At 43.6% G+C, this 23,198-nt stretch overlaps 1 protein-coding gene across 4 annotated transcripts in view; it reads left to right on the top strand.

Moving 5' to 3' along the window:
- Positions 1-13,549: 13,549 nt before the first annotated feature.
- RACGAP1 (Rac GTPase activating protein 1) overlaps positions 13,550-23,198 on the top strand; it is a 38,734-nt gene continuing 29,085 nt past the window's right edge. For 3 of the 4 annotated variants that reach the window (XM_084837145.1, XM_084837144.1, XM_084837147.1), the window contains exons 1-2: positions 13,550-13,647; positions 23,010-23,077. The gene's annotated coding sequence lies outside the window, so the exon portion shown is untranslated. The remainder of the gene's footprint in view (positions 13,648-23,009; positions 23,078-23,198) is intronic. The other variant, XM_084837146.1, reaches the window with a different exon arrangement.

Genomic DNA, 23,198 nt, shown 5'->3' with positions numbered 1-23,198 from the left:
GTATCCAATGTTAGTCTAACTTAAGACCCATTCATTTCAATGGGCTTACTCTAAGTAGGACTAATATTGGATACAACCCCATGTGTCTAATACTGATATATTACCAAGCCATCATCTAAACTGCAGATAGTGCAAGGGGGGGGGGGGCAGGGCAGGTAAGAGTATGGCAGGAACCAGGCTTTGGAGCCCTAGTGATCAAGGGATATGAGAAAAGAAAGAGCAGCAGCCATAGGTTTGTGGCCTGCTGTATAATGACCCTCGTTGGGCTGCTCAGATTGCTGACATTTGTTAGAGTTCATACATAGGGTGCAACTCTAAGACCTAGTTCACACAACATGACAGCCCATCATAGGTTAATTTACCCTCAAGGAGCCATGGAGTGTGCTGGTTGCCATTATGAATACGCAACCCCTGACTGGGGTTTGCCATTCCTTGTTGTGTCGTGCGAACCTGGCTGGCGGGGTTTATTTGAGAGCTAAACAACCCACGGTCTGTTTTAGGATATGTTGTGCTCACTCCTCTATAATGGAGCAGGGAATCTCTGGGCAAAGACAGGGTTTCTCAAAGGGACAGAAAGATAGCCATTGATTCTTCCCTTCCTGCTGGTGTCAACCAGGAAATCTTCTCCTTGTCCTCCAAGCAGTTTTTCACATTAAAATTAGTTTTATTTAAAAAAAAAAAATAAAAAGGTGATGAATGGCTGGATAAAGACATGATCGTTTATAGCACAGATTGCCCTCAAGGGAATGCAGCACAAGTGGTCCACCCCTGTCTTAAACTGAACGTTTTTAAATATTAGAATGTATACAAGACAAGCACAGTGTGAGTGGTGTGTGAATTGTATGTGAATGTGTGTGTGCACATGTGTGACCCTGGCCACCCAGCAGACACATGAAGTGGCTGTGGGGGCTGAAAAGGGGCCCTAATTTATATAGTGTTTTTATAAGGCTGCCTTTTGCCACTGAAAGACCTATTTCCTGCAAACAGCATCTTTGGGGGCAAATACACCCAGGTAGGGGGCAATATTCAATGAAAACCTGTGCAGATTTCCAGTCTGAATCAGGCATACATTCTGTATTGGCCGCATGCTGGCTTTTCCTGCAAAATAATTGGAGCCAGGTTAAGCATGCTTGTTTAAGCATGTGACTAACATCATGTGTAGTTTGGTCCAGGCAGGCTAAGGGAGGGAGAAGACTGACAGCTGAGCCAGTTTTTGATGTCACATATTTCACTTAGGCCACAATCCTATGCATGTTCAGATAGAAAAAAGTCCCAAAACTCCTAGCCAGCCATACTGGCTGGGGAATGCTGGGACTTGTAGGACTTTTTTTTGGTCTAAACTTATGGGAATTATTTGGTGTTACTGCCTCCTGTGAAAAAGGCCATTAGCAGAGAAAAACAAAAGGCAGAATAGAATGAGCATTTACCACTCCCACATGCACACAGAAGGATAAAAAAAGGAGACCACACCCTTCTTTAATGAAGAAAAGGTAAGATGGTTTAAATGCAGGTACAGCATGTAATTTCAGGCAGTTTGTTCAGTCCATTTCTTTGTGCTGTATAACACTTGCAGGAGAGAGTGAAAATGTGTGCTCCCAGCAGTGGTGGGGGTGGGGAGGGGAGGGGAGGAGCAGGAAACCATACTGTAGGCTGTAGAGCTCCTAAGGCTAGCTAGGGCCAAAATTCAAATAAATAACTAGCTAACTGCAACACTGCTTCCTTCCTGTAACTTGCAGACAAGGTTGCAATAGTCCCGACATAAACATGCATGGGATTGCTCCCTTAGTTGCAAATGTGAGCTCATCTCATGCCTGGGGATGTGCTGTGAACTTTTTTTTTATCACATCTGCCTTCACTCTATAAGTCGTCTGGATTGGTTTCCTCTGCAAAGCCTGGTTGCTATGGCTTAGAGATCCAGAACCAGCAGCTCGTTTTAATGTCTTTTGGATGGCAGTTACCTACATTTTGGTTCTGGCCAAGTTTCCTCCCTTAGAGTCCTCCCACTGCTCTTAAGCTTCTCTAACCTGTCTATGCACTTCCCATTACCAAGACCATTAGGAAAAGTGGTGCCTGTAACTAGTTTCTCTGCAGCCAGCATTCAAGTGGTGGGCTATTCTCCATGATAGCTTCTTTTCCTCCCTTGCTAGTAAAGCATAATTAGCAGAACTGGTGGATAGCTGTAGCTGAAATTGCTGGTGTCAAAGAAATAAATTAGCTTGCTTCTTTTCCCTTCTAACAGCTCACACATGTGCCCTCAGCACCATCTTTGCCCATTTCGGTCCCCTCCTTGCCTCTTCCATTGCTTATAATTTTCTTTGAAAAGCATTTTGAAACCCTGGGAAGCATCATTCTCAGTTTGTCCCATTGACTGACACAGCAGACAGCTAAGCCTTCAGGCTATTTAAGAAAAACAACTCTCTCAATGCGTTCTTATCATAATTTGAAATGCCAGCCTCTTTCTGTCTTTCTTTGGCAGGATCCAGTGCATCTCAATGCATTCTAATGGCCATTTCCAAAAAGACTTCTAAGGATGCAATCCTATGCATGTTTAGACACAAAAAAGTCCTACAACTCCCAGCATTCCCCAGCCAGTACATCTGCCTGGGAAATGCTGGGAGTTGTAGGACTTTTTTTGTGTCTAAACATGCATAGGATTGTGCCCTAATATGCTTTCAGTCTGAGTCTTGCATCTCAGGGTGCAGGATACCAATTCAACCTAACACAGTCCAATAGCCATTTAGATGGGCAATACTTTTAGTTTGGCCATTTTTAGGGTATTTATTATTTTATATTGGCTTTTATATTGCATTGTATGTGGTTTTATGTAAACAGTTCAGAGATCCTGCGATGTCAAGCAGTATAGAAGTAGCTTAAACAAACCAACAGGCTTGGAGCCAATGATCACTGTGTCATCCACCCTGGGTTGGAGGCTGGTGGCTCCCATTTTAGTGGGGCTGTAAATCCATTCTGGGTTTCAGTCAGAACCAGCCAGAATGCTAATGGAGCTATCCAAGGCAGTGAACCATATCCCCAAATTAGGATCAGCACCTTGGATAGCTCCTTTAGAGTTCTGGCTGGTTCAGACTGACACGCAGGTTCACAGCACCATATTCAATGTATTCCTATTCCCATTCCCATTCACAAGGAATCACTGTATCTCAGTGGCTATTTGTATGTCCCACCCCATTTCACAGTGATCCTACCAGGATCACTGCTTCTGTCCCTGTTCCTTAGTTCTCCCATCACCCTCCACTTCCTTTGTCTCACTGTGCTGCTTTTTTTTTTTTTTTAAGTGCCTTAAGTGCCCAATGATTTTTGGTTCATGTACATATGTTTTTTTTTAATATATGGCACACAGTCCACTTGAGTTTTGCTCAGGTGGCACTTTATTTATGAGGTTATTGTGACTTTCTAATAAATTACTTGGGAAACTACAGCACATCTCTGAGATTCTATATTAATAGAATCAAACTGGATGATCAGCACCTTCAGATATATACCACTTCAGACTGCTGGTGGAGAACTAAGAGCTAGAGCCAAGGCACATTTAATTGTTTGTTCAAATATATGCTGCACCATATTCTCATTATCCTCCCCTCCCACCCCCCACCAGTGTTCCCTTATGTGTTCCTTTATTCAGGCTTCTTAATGCACTCTCCATTTTGGTTCTGTGTACATGTGCCAGAACAGGGATGCAGAACCTTAATCCATCCCCCCAATCATTTCCTGGCTTTTGTGGAATTTGTTCTACATTCTAAACTTTGGAATCTAAAGGATTGAACTTGAAATGCCTCACTTAAGACTTAGTTACTGGCAGTATGAGCTTTAGGGCTCTTACTCTTCTTCACACAGAGCTTTGATCCTGCTGTTGAGATTGCTCACTCACTCGCGGAAGTTTGCAGGCCCTTTAGATGACGTTGTGAACCTCCAGGGTGTCTCTTGCACGAAATTACCTTTATTCCATTTTTAAATAGATTGGAGATAATGAGGTATCAAATTACCACATTTGCGTTCTGCTTGAGTTCCCTCCGTGAAAAAGGAAAAGCCGGAAGAAGAGGCGCTAGACCAATGAAACATATGGAAGACTCAGATAAGGGGGAGAAGGAGGGGGGAAAGGGAGCACTTGTAAAGGGAGTCTGTCATGATCCTACATTTAAAATATAAGCAAGAAGCCCCTTTTAAATGCGGGATTTTAGGCTGATGTAGAGATGCTCTTAAGCTAAAATAGGCTGGCACTTTTAGCCACGCCCCTTTTGCCTTTGCCCCTTCCCACTAGTGGAATGCGGCCCCTGAGAGTTTTTCTGAATTTGGCCCTCAGGCTGAAAGAGGTCAAGCCCTCGAGTGTCCCACCATCCAGGAATTGCTTTGATCTAGTTCTGCTATCTCATAGATCAGGTGCAAATGTGTACTTTTCAAATTCCACCCTCAAAACTAGTGCTGTGCTGAAATCCCTGCACTTTGGCAACCTCTTCATTTCCCTGCAAAAGAGGCAGTCATTTTTCTACCTCTTTGGTTGGGATTTTGAGAATTTTGGAGAATTTTTTCCGGGCGCAGGGCTTCAGTGCTTACCTTATAAACCCAAGCTTAGCCCCTTATCACCACCCCAATCCCCCCCACAAGAAAAAGATCACTGAAGTCTGTGCTATCTCTCTTTCCAATCTCCAATTTTCATCCAGTCTTTCACTCTGCAAGAACTGCCAAACCTGAAACTTTTTATAGCATATTATCACGATGCCAACCTTTCTGCGTTCTGCAGTGATCCTGCCTAGTGTGAGAAAGATGCAAAAACAAAAGGAGGACTAGGCATAGAACAGAGATTACACAGAGTCTGCATCAGCCATCACCTCTGGTGTCATGAGGCAGATATGGGAGGTACTTTATAATCAGGGCTGCAAGGCAGAAGCACTCGTTATAGAACTTAAATAAAACTAGGATATATCCAATATTTGTTTTTTTTCCATCCTGGAAACAGGATGGTTTTCGATAACTTGGAGGCTTCCAATCATCCAACGCAGGGCAAGAGGAGCAGTGGAGGCAATCTTCGCCTCCCCATCCTCCCACCCTGCATATTTTGCTAGTCTGACTTTTTAGCTTGTCTCGCAAGGGTGCTTCAGAGGAGGAGGGAAGGAGGCTGAGAGAGGCTCAGGATAACTCATATCCCAGCCTTTCCAGTCTCCTCCCCTCTTTGTCCACCAGAATGCCCCCTTTCCCTCCCCTCTGAGGTCAGTTTTCTGATCTTGGAGTGCAGGCAATGTGGTTCTTTCTGTGCCAGCAGAAAGGGGGCAGGGGAGGGGGGTTGATCCCGGAGGAGGGAACCCCCAGTATCCTATGGCCCCTCAGACAATGTCTAGTGCCCAGAGGATTGCTCCCTCCACTACTTCCTTTTTTGTTAGTATATTGTGACATGCGTACTGATTGTTCCCTTGTTCTTAACTTCTTACAGCTTGAAAAAGTGAACCTGCAAAAAGTGAGCTTAACTGCCAAAAAATGCATGGTTACTTCTTGCAAAATTAGCACTGAGCACAGTTGGGAAATTAATTGGATCTAACACCTTTCCCACAGCTTCAGTGCCAGAATGAATCATTTCTAAACACATGACAGGTTCCAATTTTTTGCCCTGTCTTTGGGTCCTGGCACCATAAAAACTCCAAAGGACCATGCTACTTTCTGCAGCATTATACACCTATAATAGATAAAGAAATAAAAGAATATAAAACATGACTTACTGCTGTGAGGGGTGATTTTAAAAATCTGGGACAATTTCAGAATACTTGTATACCTTTAATGGTACCCCTGCTCAATTCAAATGTCTCAATAATTCAGCTCAGAAAATGACACCAAAAACCTACAGGCTGCTGTGGTTCAGTCAGCAATACCTAGGCAGAGCCATTTGTTTCTGAGTCTCTTGTTTTTCCCCCACAAGCAATAGTCAATGCTTCAATGTGCTTTCCTGTGTTAGGCTGCAGAGACCCAGTAAGTACTGCTTGGCCTCTTGGGCTCACTAAGCTTCCTAAGCAAACTTATATCTGCATTTTTATTTACCACTTGAAAAAAAAGTGAAAACACTCAATTTAAAATTATTGTAAGGACTGTATATATGCTACAAGGCAAAAAGGGAGGTACCAGATGCAAAAGGGGTGGGACCAAACTACCAAATATATCTCCATGTTTCAGCTCCAAGCTTTTACTGCCAGTCACTAGGCCTCAGGAGAGGCATTTCTACCTTTTAGAATGGGGGAAGAACTGCACACAAGCCAGGAAACCACCAAATGATCAGTGGTTGGGGGAAAGGGGGGTGTAGCCATCAGGGGAATCCCACAGGGCTGGATGGGGACCCCAGGCAGGCCAACACTGGCCCTCATCCTTGACGTTCTACACCCCTGATTTGAGGCCTCACTTCTTTCTCTTTTCGGTTGGAGTGTACTGTCTGTCATTTGCGATGTGACCCCCTCACCCATGTGTGAAGCCCAGAGCAATTGTCCCCCTCTTAAAAAGGACCTGAATCCAGATTACACCTTGGAGAGATGCTTCGATCACTGCCCACTCCAGTTATACTACTACAGAGCCCCTTCTCCCACCCAATCTTTCTCAAATATCAATGATTGCCATAACACCGTCCTTGTATATATAATTTCATGTGCCTGGTGCACTGTGAGTGTATCTGCAGTGAATGTTAAACAATGATGCAAGCTGGGCTACTTTGGGACTGTACTTGTGTTTGTGGTGGGGTTGTAGAGCAAGGAAGTGCTGTGTACTGTAGTTACAACTACACAGAATGCTCAGAAATTTCATTGGGTTAAGAAATGAATGAAAGCAGATGGGTATAACAAAAAGTAAGATTAAAGCAGGCAGTTTTAGAGGCGATAACATTACGGAGCAGTAGGACTATGATTAGATCATTACTGTGAGCAGTAGGGAGTGGTAACAGGCTGTCAGAACTACTCTTCTTGGGGAAAGGAAACTGCATCTTTTTTTCTTTTCTTTTTAAAATCATGGATATGTGGATGGGGTGACATAATAATAGTGCTGCTGTATGACAAAACAAATGTTATTTATTTATTTATTTATTTATTAAATGTATTAATTGCCCATCTGGCTGGTCACCCAGCCACTCTGGGTGATGTACAATAATAGAAACAGTTTAAAACAATAAAATTCTACATTAAAAATATATTTCTAAAAATACCCTAACCCACCCCAAATGCCTGCCTGAACAACCACGTTTGTAATGCCTGGCGGAAGCTCATTAAAGAGGGGGCATAGCGGAGCTCCCTAGGGAGGGAGTTCCACAGAGTGGGGGCCACCACAGAGAAGGCCCTCTCCCTCGTCCTCACCAGTCTAGCTGTCCTGGCTGATGGGACAGAGAGAAGGCTATCCAAGGCTGATTTTGTTAAGCGGTCTGTCTGGTGTTGCTGGAGGCGCTCCTTAAGATAGGCTGGGCCGGAACCATATAGGGTTTTAAAGGTCAAATATAACACCTTGAATTTGGCCAGGAAAACAACTGGTAACCAGCGCAATTCCTTCAGCACTGGTGTGATCTGATCTCACCGGCGGCTGCCTTTAAACAGGTGAGCCGCCGCGTTCTGTACCAGCTGCAGCTTCCGAACCGTCTTCAAGGGTAACCCCACGTAGAACGCATTACAATAGTCTAAACAAGAGGAGACCATATAATTTAACAATTATTAAAATCTTATTTTATTAAATATTAATAAACATTTTATTATTAAACATTTAATAATTTAACAATTATTAAAATGTTAATAATTGCCAACAGTGCTCCATAGTGGTGATGCTGGGCCTCACGTTTCAAATGTTTTATAAATAAGCTTTAACTTAAGCTAAGGTTGCTTCCATACTAACCCATGGAAAGACTGCAATCCTTTACTCACTTACTGGGGAATAACCCCCATTGAAGTCAGTAGGCCTTACTTCTGAGTACACATGTACAGGATTACATTGTACATTATTTAGTCCACATGAAGAGAAGGTTCCCTTGAACTGCCATTCTTCCTTCCCTCGTGCTGTAGCATTCTCCGTGTTGTCATCCCAAGTTTTAACTGCCCGTTTCTATCTGTTTCTGTTACCACTGGGCAAAGGGGATTAAACTATTGATTCCCTGGTGATATTTCCCCCTTTTTCATTTGTATATAAAGAAATACCTTTATTTTGCTATATTAAAAAATGGAAGAAATCAGTAATCCCCCCTCCCCCGGGAACAGAAACAGAGAATAAGAGGTATTTAAAAGAGGCTACTCAAGCAAGGCACAATTAAATGGCTGCTCATTACTAATCCCTCAGCTGTTTCTCCCCCTTCAGGAGGCAATGAAAGGGACAGAACCAGCAAGCAGGAAACTTTTAACTAACTTTGGAAGTGACCTTCGCTGCATGGGACTTACCTGGAAGTGAACATTATAGAGGGATCTTGGTTAATGAAAAGGGCATTGTTGGATAATAACTGTGTTACATCTGCTGTATGGGTCCTCTGTTTTAATTCTGTTTCCAGCTGATTGTGGAAAAGCAATTTCTCAGCAGGACTAAAGGGCTTTAGTGTGGAAGGGGTAAGCTTAGCAGCGGCTCTGGGAAATAAAGGAGTTCTGCAGAAGCAATAATGTCCATATGACATTGTAACCTCCAAACAGGGCTGACTTCAAGGCTAAGCATGGTCAGGCACTTGCAGAGAGCCCACACCCCAGGAGGGGCCCACTGACAAGAGCCTCCTGGAGTTGCTCCTCCTCTTTGCTGGTGCAACCTGCTTGTTCACCTGCTCTCATTCTGGCTCAGACAATGGCGGTGGTGAGGAGCAGCAGCGGGCGCACTGCAGGTGCTGACAATGTTAGGGCAGGATGGTACTGCACTGTAACCTAGACAGCACCCTACTGTCTTGAGCCAAGAAGCTGAGTGCTGGTGATGCAGGAGGTAAAGGAACAGAGTGGTGAATGCTGGAAGCCTCAGTTAGAGACATATTCATTCTGCACCCTACATAAATATAGCTGACCTTTACCAAAAGGAGACACACACACCCATTAGAAATGAGGGCAGGTATCTGCCTGAGGGGTGGTTAGGGAGGGAAGATGGAGAAAATAAAACCCCAAATTTGCATGACTCATAAATTCGTAATAGTTGGCAAGAATGGTGGCATATTTCCCTTTATTGCTGATGTTCGGGCATGAGAGCCATTGCTCATTTAGCTAAAACAGCACCCATACATAAGAGGAAGATAGAAGATGCAGGGGAATCCTGAGGTTTGCAGAGGTACAGTTCAGGAAGAAAAGAAAAAAAAAAAAACGGGGGGAGAAGCACCTGAAAACAACTTAATGAGGACTGAGCCTGGTTAATGTCCATTGAATGCTTAATGTCCATTGAATGCTGAGTGACAGTTGGGAAAACACAAACCAGGTGGGAGGGAGAATGGTACCGACGGACTAGAACACTGAGCAGGAGCGCTTTATGCAGCATTTTTTCCCTGGTCTCACTTGTATTCTAATGCTGTGCTGCGGTAACATCTATATTACACTCCAGTGAAGACTATGGCTAAATACAGACTTTGTCGTGGTTTCAACATCAAGCCAGTTTTTCCCCCTCCTATCCACCTGGCTCTGCTTGACATCCAGCCTGATGAAGCATTCTGGAGAACCTGAAAACTTGCTCACTTTTTTGTGTCATTTTGGTTATTGTTGTTTATTCGGTCAGTCGCTTCCGACTCTTCGTGACTTCATGGACCAGCCCACGCCAGAGCTTCCTGTCAGCTGTTGCCACCCCCAGCTCCCCCAAGGTCGAGTCTGTCACCTCCAGAATATCAACCATCCATCTTACCCTTGGTCGGCCCCTCTTCCTTTGGCCTTCCACTTTCCCTAGCATCAGCATCTTCTCCAGGGTGTCCTGCCTTCTCATGATGTGGCCAAAGTACTTCAGTTTTGCCTTTAATATCCTTCCCTCAAGTGAGCAGTCTGGCTTTATTTCCTGGAGTATGGACTGGTTTGATCTTCTTGCAGTCCAAGGCACTCTCAGAATTTTCCTCCAGCACCACAGTTCAAAAGCATCTATCTTCCTTCGCTCAGCCTTCCTTATGGTCCAGCTCTCACAGCCATAGGTTACTACAGGGAATACCATTGCTTTAACTATGCGGACCTTTGTTGTCAGTGTGATGTCTCTGCTTTTCACTATTTTATCAAGATTTGTCATTGCTGTCCTCCCAAGAAGTAAACGTCTTCTGATTTCCTGGCTGCAGTCAGCATCTGCAGTAATCTTTGCGCCTAGAAAGACAAAGTTTGTCACTGCCTCCACGTTTTCTCCCTCTATTTGCCAGTTATCAATCAAGCTGGTTGCCATAATCTTGGTTTTTTTGAGGTTTAACTGCAACCCAGCTTTTGCACTTTCTTCTTTCACCTTCGTCATGAGGTTCCTCAGCTCCTCCTTGCTTTCAGCCATCAAAGTGGTATCATCTGCATATCTGAGATTGTTTATGTTTCTTCCAGCGATTTTAACTCCAGCCTTGGCTTCATCAAGCCCAGCACGTCGCATGATGTGTTCTGCATACAGGTTGAAGAGGTAGGGTGAGAGTATACAGCCCTACCGTACTCCTTTCCCAATCTTAAACCAGTCCGTTGTTCTGTGGTCTGTTCTTACCGTTGCTACTTGGTCGTTATACAGATTCCTCAGGAGGCAGACAAGATGACTTGGTATCCCCATCCCATTCCCACCAAGAACTTGCCACAATTTGTTATGATCCACACAGTCAAAGGCTTTAGAATAGTCAATAAAACAGAAATAGATGTTTTTCTGAAACTCCCTGGCTTTCTCCATTATCCAGCAGTTATTGGCAATTTGGTCTCAAGTTCCTCTGCCTTTTCTAAACCCAGCTTGCACATCTGGCAATTCTCGTTCCATGAATTGCTGGAGTCTACCTTGCAAGATCTTGAGCATTACCTTACTGGCATGTGAAATAAGTGCCACTGTTCAATAGTTTGAACATTCTTTGGTGCTTCCCTTTTTTGGTATGGGGATATAAGTTGATCTTTTCCAATCTGTTGGCCATTCTTGTGTTTTCCAAATTTGCTGGCATATGGCATGCATCACCTTGACAGCATCATCTTGCAAGATTTTAAACTGTTCAGCTGGGATAGCATCATCTCCTGCTGCCTTGTTATTAGCAATGCTTCTTAAGGCCCATTCAACCTCACTCTTCAGGATGTCTGGCTCTAGCTCACTGACCACACCGTCAAATCTATCCCTGATATTACTATCCTTCCTATACAGATCTTCCGTATATTCTTGCCACCTTTTCTTGATCTCTTCTGCTTCTGTTAGGTCCTTGTCATCTTTGTTTTTGATCATACCCATTTTTGCCTGGAATTTACCTCTGATGTTTCTAATTTTCTGGAAGAGGTCTCTTGTCCTTCCTATTCTATTATCTTCTTCCGCTTCCGCGCATTGCTTATTTAAAAATAATTCCTTATCTCTTCTGGCTAACCTCTGGAATTTTGCATTTAATTGGGCATATCTCCTCCTATCACTGTTGCCTTTTGCTTTCCTTCTTTCTTGGGCTGCTTCCAGTGTCTCAGCAGACAGCCATCTTGCCTTCTTGGTTTTCTTTTTCTTTGGGACATTTTTTGTTGCCGCCTCCTGAACAATGTTGCGAACTTCTGTCCATAGTTCTTCCGGGACCCTATCTACTAAATCTAGTCCCTTAAATCTATTCTTCACGTCCACTGCATATTCATTAGGAATATTAGTGAGCTCATATCTAACTGATCTGTGGGTCTTCCCTATTCTCTTTAGTCTGATTCTAAATTGTGCAATAAGAAGTTCGTGATCTGAACTACAATCAGCTCCAGGTCTTGTTTTTAGCAACTGCATAGATGTCCGCCACCTTTGGCTACAAAGGATGTAGTCAATCTGATTTCGGTGTCGACCGTCTGGTGAAGTCCATGTATAAAGTCGTCTCTTAGGTTGTTGGAAGAGAGTGTTTGTTATGCATAGTGAGTTGTCTTGGCAAAATTCTATCAGCCTATGTCCTGCTTCATTTTGTTTTCCCAGACCATGCTTGCCTGTAATTCCAGGTGTCATTTGACTACCCACCTTAGCATTCCAGTCTCCTGTAATGAAAATAACATCTTTTTTTTTGGCGTACTATCCAGTAGGTGCTGCAGATCTTCATAGAACTGATCTGCTTCTGCTTCTTCAGCATCTGTGGTTGGGGCGTATATTCGGATCACTGTGATGTTAAATGGCTTACCCTGAATTCGAATTGAGATCATTCTGTCATTTTTTGGATTGTATCCAAAGACTGCTTTAGCCACTTTATCATTAATTATGAAGGCTCCTCCATTTCTTCTGTGGTCCTCTTGTCCACAGTAGTAGATCTGGTGGTCATCTGATGTGAAGTGGCCCATTCCAGTCCATTTCAGTTCACTGACACCCAAAATGTCTATATTTAATCTTGACATCTCCTCAGTAACCACATCCAATTTGCCCTGGCTCATAGATCTTACATTCCAGGTTCCTATGGTGTGTTGATCTTTAGATCATCGGATTCATCGTTCACCACCAGCACCGTCAGCTGCTAGCCGTCCTTTCAGCTTTGAGCTAGCTGCGTCATCACATCTAGGGCTAGTTGAACTTATCCTCTGTTCCTCCCCAGTAGTATTTTGACCATCTTCCGACCTGGGAGTCCCATCTTCCGATGGTATATTGACATATCTCTGGTTGTACTGATCCATTTAGTTTTCATGGCAAGAATACTGGGGTGGGTTGCCGTTTCCTTCCCCAGGGATCGTATTTAGTCTGACCTCTCTGGCATGACCTTCCCATCTTGGGTGTCCCTTCATGGTTTAGCTCATGACGTCATTGAGGTGCTCAAGCTCCAGCACCACGACAAGGTAACGATCTCCTTTGCCGAAGGTCATTTTGGTAGGTCCTAATAAATGTATTGCCCAACTGTGAATTTTGAAACATATATGAGAGTTGCTACTGAGTTGTTTTCCTTTCAACAGTTCCTTTACATGATGTAGAACTTCTATGTTTTGTTAATTTCCCCCTGCAGTACAGCTATTAAAACCAAAGGACTCCAGCTCCGTCCTTTAGGTGACAACTCTTCTTTTACATTATTCCACCTTCATGAGGCATTGTCAAAAATGTCCACTAGAGACAAATAATAATAAATGATGAGATTTCTTCCACTTGAAAAGATATTCTTGGCCGTTTGCCTTTCACTTTAATCTCCTATCCCCTTAGGCTTTATTGTCTTGTATGAATTGAACGGAAGAGGGGGGGGGCTCGCACTCTGATAAGACTGGTCTCAAACTGACACCGCTTACGAATTGCTGGAGGTGTGTCTGTAAAGGGCGCACTGAAGTAAGGGCAGCATTGCCCTTAAGAAAGAAGGCGCCAGAAGCGTCCCACTCTGAAGCGAGTAAGTGGAAGAGAAGGTCTTTTGTACATGAGAGGAGGCGGAGGTGATGTCGTCATACTTGGCGTCCCCATGCCAGTACTGCACAGCCAATCAGGATTGGAAAAGGCATCCGGCCTTGGCGATTCAAACTGGAAAGCGGGTCCCGAAGCCGTTTCAGCTGGAGTGGTTGCCGTTGCGGGCTGCGCGCCGCTCCGGGGAGGGCACGAGGGCCTTTCCTCTCACGCGGACCCTGGCAGGTAAGCGGGGTGGGGGCGAGGAGATCCCTCCGGTGGTCGCCCGAGCTTTTAGGGAGCATTTTGGATGGAGCAATTATCTGAAAAAGGGAGTGAGGTGTTAGGAAGTAATAATTTCTCCCTGTTGCGGGGCGCTATTATTAATTTTTATTATTAATTAGTATTATTGCTATTAATTTGCGAAGCTGGAGGAAGCTTCCGCTGGTAATTAGCTTCTGTGGGGAGAGAAAGTGGGAGTTATTAAATTTCTACCCCACCTTCTACCTTCAAATAAGCGTGTATCACTTTTCAGTATTTCATAAAATCTTCCCTCAGCATTGCAGGGTAAAAAAAAAAAAAAAGTATTGTCGAGTAAATATATTCTTAGATATTAGGAAGCTAGATTTGAAAATATGGTTTTGGAGAAGGATTTCTCATTCAGTCCATTTCTTTCTCCCCTCCCACAGAGCCAGTGTGGTGTAGTGTAGTGGTTAGAGTGTTAGACTGGGACTTGGGAGACCTGGGTTCAAGTCCCCACTCAGCCATGGAAGCTCACTGGGTGACTTTGGGCCAGTCACAGATTCTCAGCCCAACCTACCTCACAGGGTTGTTGTGAGGATAAAATGGAGAGGAGGAGGATTATGTACACCGCCTTGGGCTCCTTGGAGAAAAAGGCAAGGTATAAATGTAACAAATGAAGACATAAATACTGTCTGGAGATGTTATGGGACATATGATAGCAGACTAGGATTTCTCCATTTTTCCTTGTGGTCTGTTTGAGTTGCTAATAGGTTGATGGAAATGTGAAATAATCATTTCCTGTTACGATTTATACTGTGCCATTAGGCGCATGACACTTTACAATGTGCATGGTGCTTCCCTGCCTTGGGTAGTTTACAACTTAAATTTTAATGGGGATGCAACAAAGGCAGGGAGGAAGATGGAAGTGGAGGTAAACAGGAAGAATATGGTTTCAGTTTAGACTTATTCCCAATAGCGAATGAAATCTCAAGGACAAAAAGATTGGTTTTCAGGAAGGATTTGAATAAAATGAGAGATGTGGTAGCTGGCAGTTGTTCTGGGAGGGAGTTCCAGGCTTAAGGGACAGTAAGGGAGAAAAGATGGGCTCCAGGACGCATTCAGATACCCACAGGTAAGGGAACTAGAAGTGAAATGGTCATCGGAAGAGAGATATTAGGGCAGGCGTGGCTATGCTGGCTAGGGCTGATGGGAGCTGTAGGCCTAAACATCTGGAGGGCTGCAAATTGTCCACCCCTGTATTAGGGGATGAGGGTGGGGAGATAATGGGGCCAATGTCACAGAGGGCTCTGAAGGTCAGGGCAATTATTTTTTTTTGCTGGATACAAGTGTAAATAAGTGAGTAGTGTAGGGATTCAAATCATGTGATCTGAACAAGAGGGGTGGATGACTTGGCTACAGTGTTTTGCATAGAGGAGGGAGATCAGATGTGACAATGGAAGTCCAGGGAGGAAAATGTTAGCCATGGCTAGAAATGTTAGAGCAGCCTCCCCCAACCTGGAGTCCTCCAGGTGTGTTGGAATGCCCATCATTCCCAACCAGCATAGTCATGGTAAGTGGGGATTGTGGGAGTTGTAGTCCAACATAACTGGAGTGCTCCAGATTGGGGAAGGCTATACTACAGTAAACTAGAGTTTTCATTGGGTGGGTGGTGACGAGAAAAGGCCTTATTTCACAGTGTTGTCCATGGAGAAGTGACTTGATAGCAGACTGAATAGGGTAGGGTCCAAAGGAGGAAGCAAAGATAAAGTTCAGGCTTTGTCCCTCCCTGTTCAGTAGGGTGGATGGTAATGATTTCAATCAATACAGAGAATCTGTGAGGAGAGAAAAGCTTTAAAAGATTTAGGCATTTGGTCTTGGATACATTGGCAATGAAACATTCTATTGGAAATACCATACAAGTAGTTGGAGGTGTGGGACTGGAGGGGGGGAGTTCTGGATGTCATTCATGTATGGGTGCTAATGAAATCCATGAAATATTGTGAGCTCATTCATGGGCATCAGAGAGAGAAAAAGAAGTAGAGGGCAGAGAACAGATCCCTGAGGGATCCCAGTGGAAAGGGGGAAAGCTGAGGAACAGCTCTCCCCACCCCCCCTGGAAATGTTGACTAAGCAATTAGGAAAGAGGACAGATATGCAGAAACCTAGCACATGAAGGGAATCAAGAGGGAGTGATCAGTTATATTAAAGGCAGCAGTGCAGGTATCTTTGGATTTGGCAGTTTGGTGATCATCAGTCATTTTGGTGATAGCAGTTTTAGGGTGCATAGAAGGCAGAATCTTTTTTTCCAGGAGTTGAGATCAAGAGAAGAGCTAGAGAAAAGTTGAGATAGCGAGAGTAAGTGGTGCACTTTCAGAATTCAGAGGCATAGGGTAGAAGGGAAACTGAGCAGTGGTTATGGGAGGCAGTATGGGCCAAGGAATTTTACTTATTCATTTATTGAGAATGGAGAAAATGGTGACATGTTTGAATGTAGTTGGAAATGAACCAGTGGTGAGCGATAGGTTGATTATGTGATGGAGATGAGCAATAATGGCAGGGCAGTAGCAACCAGAAGTTGAGACAGGATAGGATCAAGGGAGTGCATGGAGGTGTTAGGTGAGGAAAAAAGGGTATTCAGCTTGTCAAATATGGGCTGGGGTGTCTCTTTTCCTTCTCCCTTCCTGCACAATAATAATACCTCCTTCACATCTCCTTAATGCCAAAGTCCTTGCCCTAAGGACAGCAGTACTGCTTGTAACTATTCCTTTCATGATCTGATAACAGCTACTTTTTTCTGTGTCTTTAGGAGATTCATTCTTTAAGTTCTTATCCTGCTGCTGGTGTCCGAGCCTCCAGGGCTGCAGGAATCTAGGAGCTGGACAACATGTTGCCTCCTAATAAGTGCCTCTTGTATGACTGCGAAATTATGGGATAGTATAATGTTAAATCTATGGCTACCTATGTTGCGTTAGTGTATTTAGGAAGTAAGAAGGTCAGTGCTGAAGGTTTCTGGAAAAAATTTCTAATGCCCTAAACAGAGTGTGATCTCATTTAGCATGTTTATCTGACATATTTAGTAAAACAATTCTTTAGAAGTACCCCATGTTGGTTTTCTGTCCCAGTAGCCGTAGGTATTTGAATGACATATTTGTTTAGGGGAAAAAATTAAAGCACACTTCAGGAAAAATCCTAAATTCCCAGTGAGGGCCACTGAGGGGCCACTGGAGCCTGTGGACCTTCCTCCATCCATGGAGGCCCTCCCTGGATGGCATCAGAAAGCTTCACCATTGGTACTCAGGTGGCAGTGAAAGATAAAAGGGGGCATGTCAGCAGAAACCTTGGCTCCACCTCACTCAAAGCCCCTTTGTTCCCCCAACACACCCTCAGAAGGGTGAAAAATTGCACCAGCCCTGGAGTTGGCATACTTATTTTCCCTCCCACTGAGACAATGGGGTGGTGGGTGGGTGGGGAGACACTTGGAAAGGAGAAATTGGTGAGTAAAAAAGGAAAAGAGGTTGAGGCCCCTCAATTTTTGTCCTGGCAGGGCTTAGATGTAGTGGTTTCTGTGCCAGGGGTACAACCCCCCCAGCCCCCCACTACCCCTGAGCCTCCATAGGATTGCTCTTCCCATGTGGTTTAAATGTTATATTCAAAAAAATTCAGAGTTTTATGTGGAAGTTATTTTTATGGGAATACTAGTAAAAAATTTAAATGAAACTGCCTGTATTTCTCTTTCATTGTATATTTAAATTTAAGGCACTAAAAACTGTTGACACAGCATACGCGATGAACTGTGCATAACATGCCATGGTTGTTCACTTACCTTCAACAGAATTTAATGCTATTCCAATGAGGTCATCGGGGTGCCTCTACTTTTTCTGTCCATATCTGTAGAATCACTTGCATTAAATGATGGCTTTACCAATGAGTTGCAAGGCCAACTTAGCACACTTAATCTTATTCATTAATTGTGCTTGTGACTGATTTTCCAAAAGTAAGGTATTTTGAGGAGTGGGAAGAAGCTAGTTCATTTGTTTGTCTATTTTTTAGGGCTTGATTTGACCTTCACAGCCAGTCAGATGAATTCATAACTTGATTTTTGCTGTGGATTATGTGTGGTTTTATTTTATCCCCTGTTTAGAAACATGTATTCTCACACACATCCTAGAGATGATCACCTGAAAAACATTAATTATAACTTTGAAACTTGCCCAGGTACTGGCATCCTTTCATTGTTACTGATTAATTCTGTGCAATAATGAATTTTTAGAAAAGGAGTGCTTCCATCTTGCCAGGATTCAAGCTCAGTTTTCTTATTGATACCCACATGGCAACCGCAGACTGTGCATCTTTAAGATACTGCTTTCCAAAGTTGCAGTTGCTCTTTGTCTGAAACCTTGAAAGAGGGCTGACAAATGCCAGACACCTGGTAGTCCAGGTGTATACAAATCTGGAGCATCAAACTTTGAATATGTATTTTTTAAATTTTTCACTGAATATGTGAAGCTGGCACTTAAAATTTAATCTAGATACTTTGGAATTAGAAATATTATCATCTGCCTGTTCTTGAATGGATCGTTAACTGAAGGGCCTTTGGTTACAGAGAGATGTTCCATAGAGGACTATATTGTGGTTTCTTCCAATATAGTAAACAAACCATTTGTTGACACTGAGGATTTAAGAAACTTACAGCTCTACACAAGGCATTTCTACTTTTCCAGACATAATTGCAAATGTGTAAGTAACATATGCATGCAGCGTTCCTTGTTTAACCTGGGTCCTTGCTATGCATGCAGCTTGAGGACACCAGTGCACCATGCACTCAGGCCATGGACCCATAGTATGTTAACATTGCGCATACATGCCAGACAACCAAGCTTAAATGAAATGCTATCTGTGTGGAGTCTTGAACAGTGTGTGTGTGTGTTTATATGACCAGATTCTAATTTAAGATCAGGGTTGGTTTATGACCTCATAGAGCACTAGAACTTCTGAATCTGGGCATTCCTGAATATCTGTGTAATTTGGAAGAGGTGGAATCCGAGTTAGCTACTGATACGTTTTTGGTATTCTGTTTAAATATAGACATTAACTACAAATCTGTGCAAGATTGAGAAGCTAGCTTTGACCTTAGTAAGATGACTACCTTTCATCTGCTGCTCTTTTTCATGTTTTATATATGGCCTTTTGTTCTCTTAAAATTTCATTCCGTAAATCCGTGAATGCCTTGTAAATGCCATGTTTGTAGAAGAAAGATGTTCTATTAAGTAACTTTGTCTGAAGAGTATGTATATTGCCTTCCATAAATGACTTTCCATTCTTATTTCTTCGTAAAAATTATTCTCATAGGTTTTTAATGTGCTTTATATAAAATAGGATATTTTCCTTCACTGTACTATTTTTTTTAATCTAAAAAGGAAGTATGTCTGGTTAATACAGGACAGCAATATTCATACTATGTGGACTGAATAGTAAATATCACGGATATGGATTTAGGGTGCAGTCCTATGCAGATAGGCGGCCGCCTCTGAACTCAGAGGCGACCGCCTATCCAATGCAGGGCAGGAGAAGCACGGAGGGGATCATTCCCTCCACGCTTCTGCCCTGCATTTTCGGCTAGACAGCCAATTGCGGCTGTCTAGCCATGGGAGGGCTGAGTGGGGGAGGAGGCTGCCGCACAACACATTGGATGTGTCATACAGGCATTTCCACCCTCCCCCCCCGGAACGCCCCCTGAGAATGCCCCATTTTGGCCGCTCCACACTCCTCTTGCAAGTGCGGAGCACAGGGCTTTTCCACGCTTTCTGCAAGGCAGCGTGGAAGTGGGGGAAGGTAGTTTCTCTGGGAACCAACCTCAGAGCGCGGGTTCTGAGGTTGGTTCCCGGAAAACCAGATATCCTATGACCGTCTAGCTGCTGACTAGCGGCCATAGGATTGCTCCCTTAAACGATGGCCTTGTAGGCCCCTTCCAACCCTACTATTCTATGATTTACTTAAGATGCAATCCTACTTATGTGGGTGTAAGCCCTGTTGAACTCGGTGGGACTTCTGTGTATATATGTATACTAAACTGTATGCTACACTGTATAGGGTTGTGCTGTTAATAATACTTGCTTATAAAGTTTTATAAGCTTTGGAGATGACAGAAGTGTAATCTCCAAACTGCTAATGGTTTGGGGGACCAGGTGAAATAGAATTATTTTGCGTTTCACTTCCACAAATGACAAGAAGTACCTGGCAGCTTTTACAGAGTCAGTTTCCTTGTAAGCAGAGTATCAAAACACAGCACTATTTTTGGCAATATCTATTTGTGTATAAATATACAAACTGAGCATGGAGAAGGATACACACACCTAGCTAGCTTGGTTGTTAAAAAGCAGTTTTCATTCACCCCAAAGCAATAGCTGCAGCTCCTTATTGGCCCATTTCAAAACTTTGGAATTCTGTCCTACATCCCATCTGCTGCTATTTCTCTCCAGCCCGCATCCAAGCCAGTAGGACATATGCAATAACTAATAGCCATCAAATACCATCAATGCTCATTTAAGCAAACCCCTTTAGTCATCAGTGCTCGTTAACGGAACATCTTTAGCTATTAGCTATATAAAAGCCTAGAGCAAAGAAAGGCATTTTCTCTCTTGATAGAATCATGTTCCTGTTACACTGGAAACTGTTTAGTCTTCCTGTGCTGTCATATTAAGAGGCTTGCAATCAGTTATATTATACAAATATACTTGCTTTTATTGATGCAGATGTATAGCCAGGAGGGAAAGAGCCAAATCTAGCTTTGCTTAGTCTGGCTCTCATCATCAGTGTTCCATTCCCAGAGGCAGACGTGCTATGATGTAACGAGGGGTGGTTACCTCAGCCTGCAGATTTGGAGAATAGTTAATGGTGGCGATTCTGTCTGTGGCACCTGTGGTGGAGGAGAGAAAGGAATGATGTAGGTGGTGAAGAGGCAACTGCCAGTCTTGTTCAGGAAAAAATGTGAGGCATAGATGTAAGGCAGTCTTCATCAACCTGATGCCCTCCAAACCTGGCCTACAACAAGGGCCATGCTCAGACGTCACTTTAAGCCATGGTGGCTTAATAAACTACTCAAGGCAACTTATTTTTGAAATAGTCCACAATGCCCCGCCACACGACCAGGCTAATAAGCCACTGTGAGTAGTTTATTAAGCTACTGTGCATAATCTGAGTCATCCCCGGCCCTCCGTCCTGCTGCAATCCTCCCGCCCGAGCAGGGTCACTATTTCACCCATTGACAACATCTCAGCAGCCTGTTTTAAACTTCCACAATATCCCAATGAGAGGGAAGAGGTGTGGGGTGAAGTATGGGGGCTTAATTCAGTGCTTCCAGCATCACCCTGACAAGGGGGTGGTGGCTCTAGAGCACTGGGAGTTTGAACCATCAGAACCTTGCATGATTACTCACAAAGGAGCGGAAATCCCAGGTGCACTAAAAAGGGGCTGGCGGCTATAAAACCTTGGAGGTCTGTAGGATTGGGACTAAACTTCACACACAGCCTCTCCTAGTTGGGAGGCACCTGATACTCCATCAAAACCCTGCACAATTACCCCAGAGGAGGGAAAATCCCGGGTGCAACAAAAAGGGGGTAGCACGGATAAACCCTTGGGAGTTTTGCAGGATCGGGGAAAAAACCTCAATTGCACATTTCTCTCCTTAGCCATTGCTGGCATAGACACCGTTACTGTCTGAAGTCAGTGACAATAAAGTGGAGTTGCGCATTTCACCCCCGCTCCCAGACATTGCTGGCAGTGCCACTTCTGTTCGCTGTAGCGCTAAAGTGAAATTGCGCATTCCCCTCCCCCCACCAGCCATTTTGCTTCTTCATGGAAAAGTGACCAGAGAAGGAAAGAGGGGGTGGTACCTATAATTCCAGTTATAGCTGGAATGGGGTGAAATTGCACAGGTGGGGTGCCCTAACAGAGAGCCTCCAGATGCTGTAGTGGATAATTGTGGAACTGCACTTTTTCATGGATAAGTGAGCATTTCTTTCTCTATTTTCCAAGTTGCGCAGTTTCAAGGTAGCAATCAGGGAAGCCTGTTATTGTGCAACTTTGCTGTAGTGGAGTAGCGCGATAGCACGAGGCTATTGTACTCAAGGAAAGCTGTTCATTTTGTAAGCGCGGTATCAGGGAAGGCTGTGCTTGTTTGGCTGCAGTTGACCCTCGGCTGCTTGTCAGATCTCGGAAAAAGAGCAGTGCAGGCTGGAGCAGAGCAGCCGCAACAGTTTCGACTGCTCTTGCCAGGCAACTCTGTAAGCGATTGGAATAAGCCAGGCTGAGTGCCGGACGACACGATAACCCACGATGCATTAAATAACCCTTACTGCAGACCATGGGTTATCAGAGTGGCTTATTTTGGCCAAGTAAGCCATCATGGATTTAAAAATTCCCAACAGACAACATGATAACTAACAATGGGTTAAATAAGCCATGGTGGCTTATTTAACCCATCATGGGTTATGTTGTCAATATGACAAGTTAGGGAAGGCTGGATCTGAGCTATCTTGAGGCACATGAAATAGACTTCTAACATTTGGGCAATCTTATTTATTGCCTAATGGTGTGGTAATATATCTAAAGTGTAACATACAGGCATAAATTATGGCTTACGTTTTTCTTATTGTATGATACTGTGCATGTGGGTGTGAGTAGAGACTTGGTGGTATTCATCTATAATGAAAAAATATAATTGTGCCATTTTGTTTGAGTGGGATAGAGAGGAAACAGTCATTCAAAAAAGCTGCTCTTCCTGCAGAGATGAAAACAGGGCTGTTTCCTGCCTGCCCCCTTGTGCTTCCCATAATTACTTATATTTCAGCTCTGGTATAAATTGTTAAGATATAGATACTTAAGACTTTTGATAAAGTAGTTGGCATTTCTGTCAGCTGCCTACTGGAGTGACTAACCTCTCCTGATGGTTCAAGAGGTTGAAACAGAATCTGTTATTTATGATTGCTTCTAATTTTAAGTAGCAAACAGATTTCTGAACTTACCCCCCACTTTAATAGCTGTAAGAGCCTTGGGCCTGGTTCATATGTGCTAAGAACCCCCATGTGTAGTAGCTGCAGCTACATCAAGAAAGTAGTGCATGAACTGACAATATTCCAGAGTTTCCTATCAGTGATCTGTGCAAGCATGGTGGGTAAGATGAAGGCTACTGGCTCATGCACATCAGTACCAGAAAGTGGTGTGGTTCCATCAGCTTACATTATTTGCTCCAGGGCCATTCTGTGTGGGGAATTGTAGTATATGAAATAGGCCTTAGTTGTTGGTAAATGTGCAGAACTTGTGGTTTGAAGGTAGTTCTTCATTTTGGTCTGTTCTACTTTTATTAGGATACAAATGAAGCTCTTCAGCTAAACTCGGCCCTTGATTCTGAGCTTCATGCAGAAGATAAGTCAAGGTAGAGTATTATGTGAATTTAAAATTATCAAACAATTATATACATTTACAACCTAATGCTATGCTGCTGCTTGTGCCATTGTGGCTAAAATTTGATCCTATACAAGTCATGGGAGGCAGAG

The sequence above is a fragment of the Heloderma suspectum genome, chromosome 2, assembly GCF_057233095.1.
Source record: "Heloderma suspectum isolate Gila_16-S chromosome 2, 16-S_ref, whole genome shotgun sequence".
Classification (NCBI taxonomy): Eukaryota; Metazoa; Chordata; class Lepidosauria; order Squamata; family Helodermatidae; genus Heloderma; species Heloderma suspectum.
Note: the sequence above shows the minus strand (reverse complement) of the source record. Positions and strands in the feature narration are given on the sequence as shown.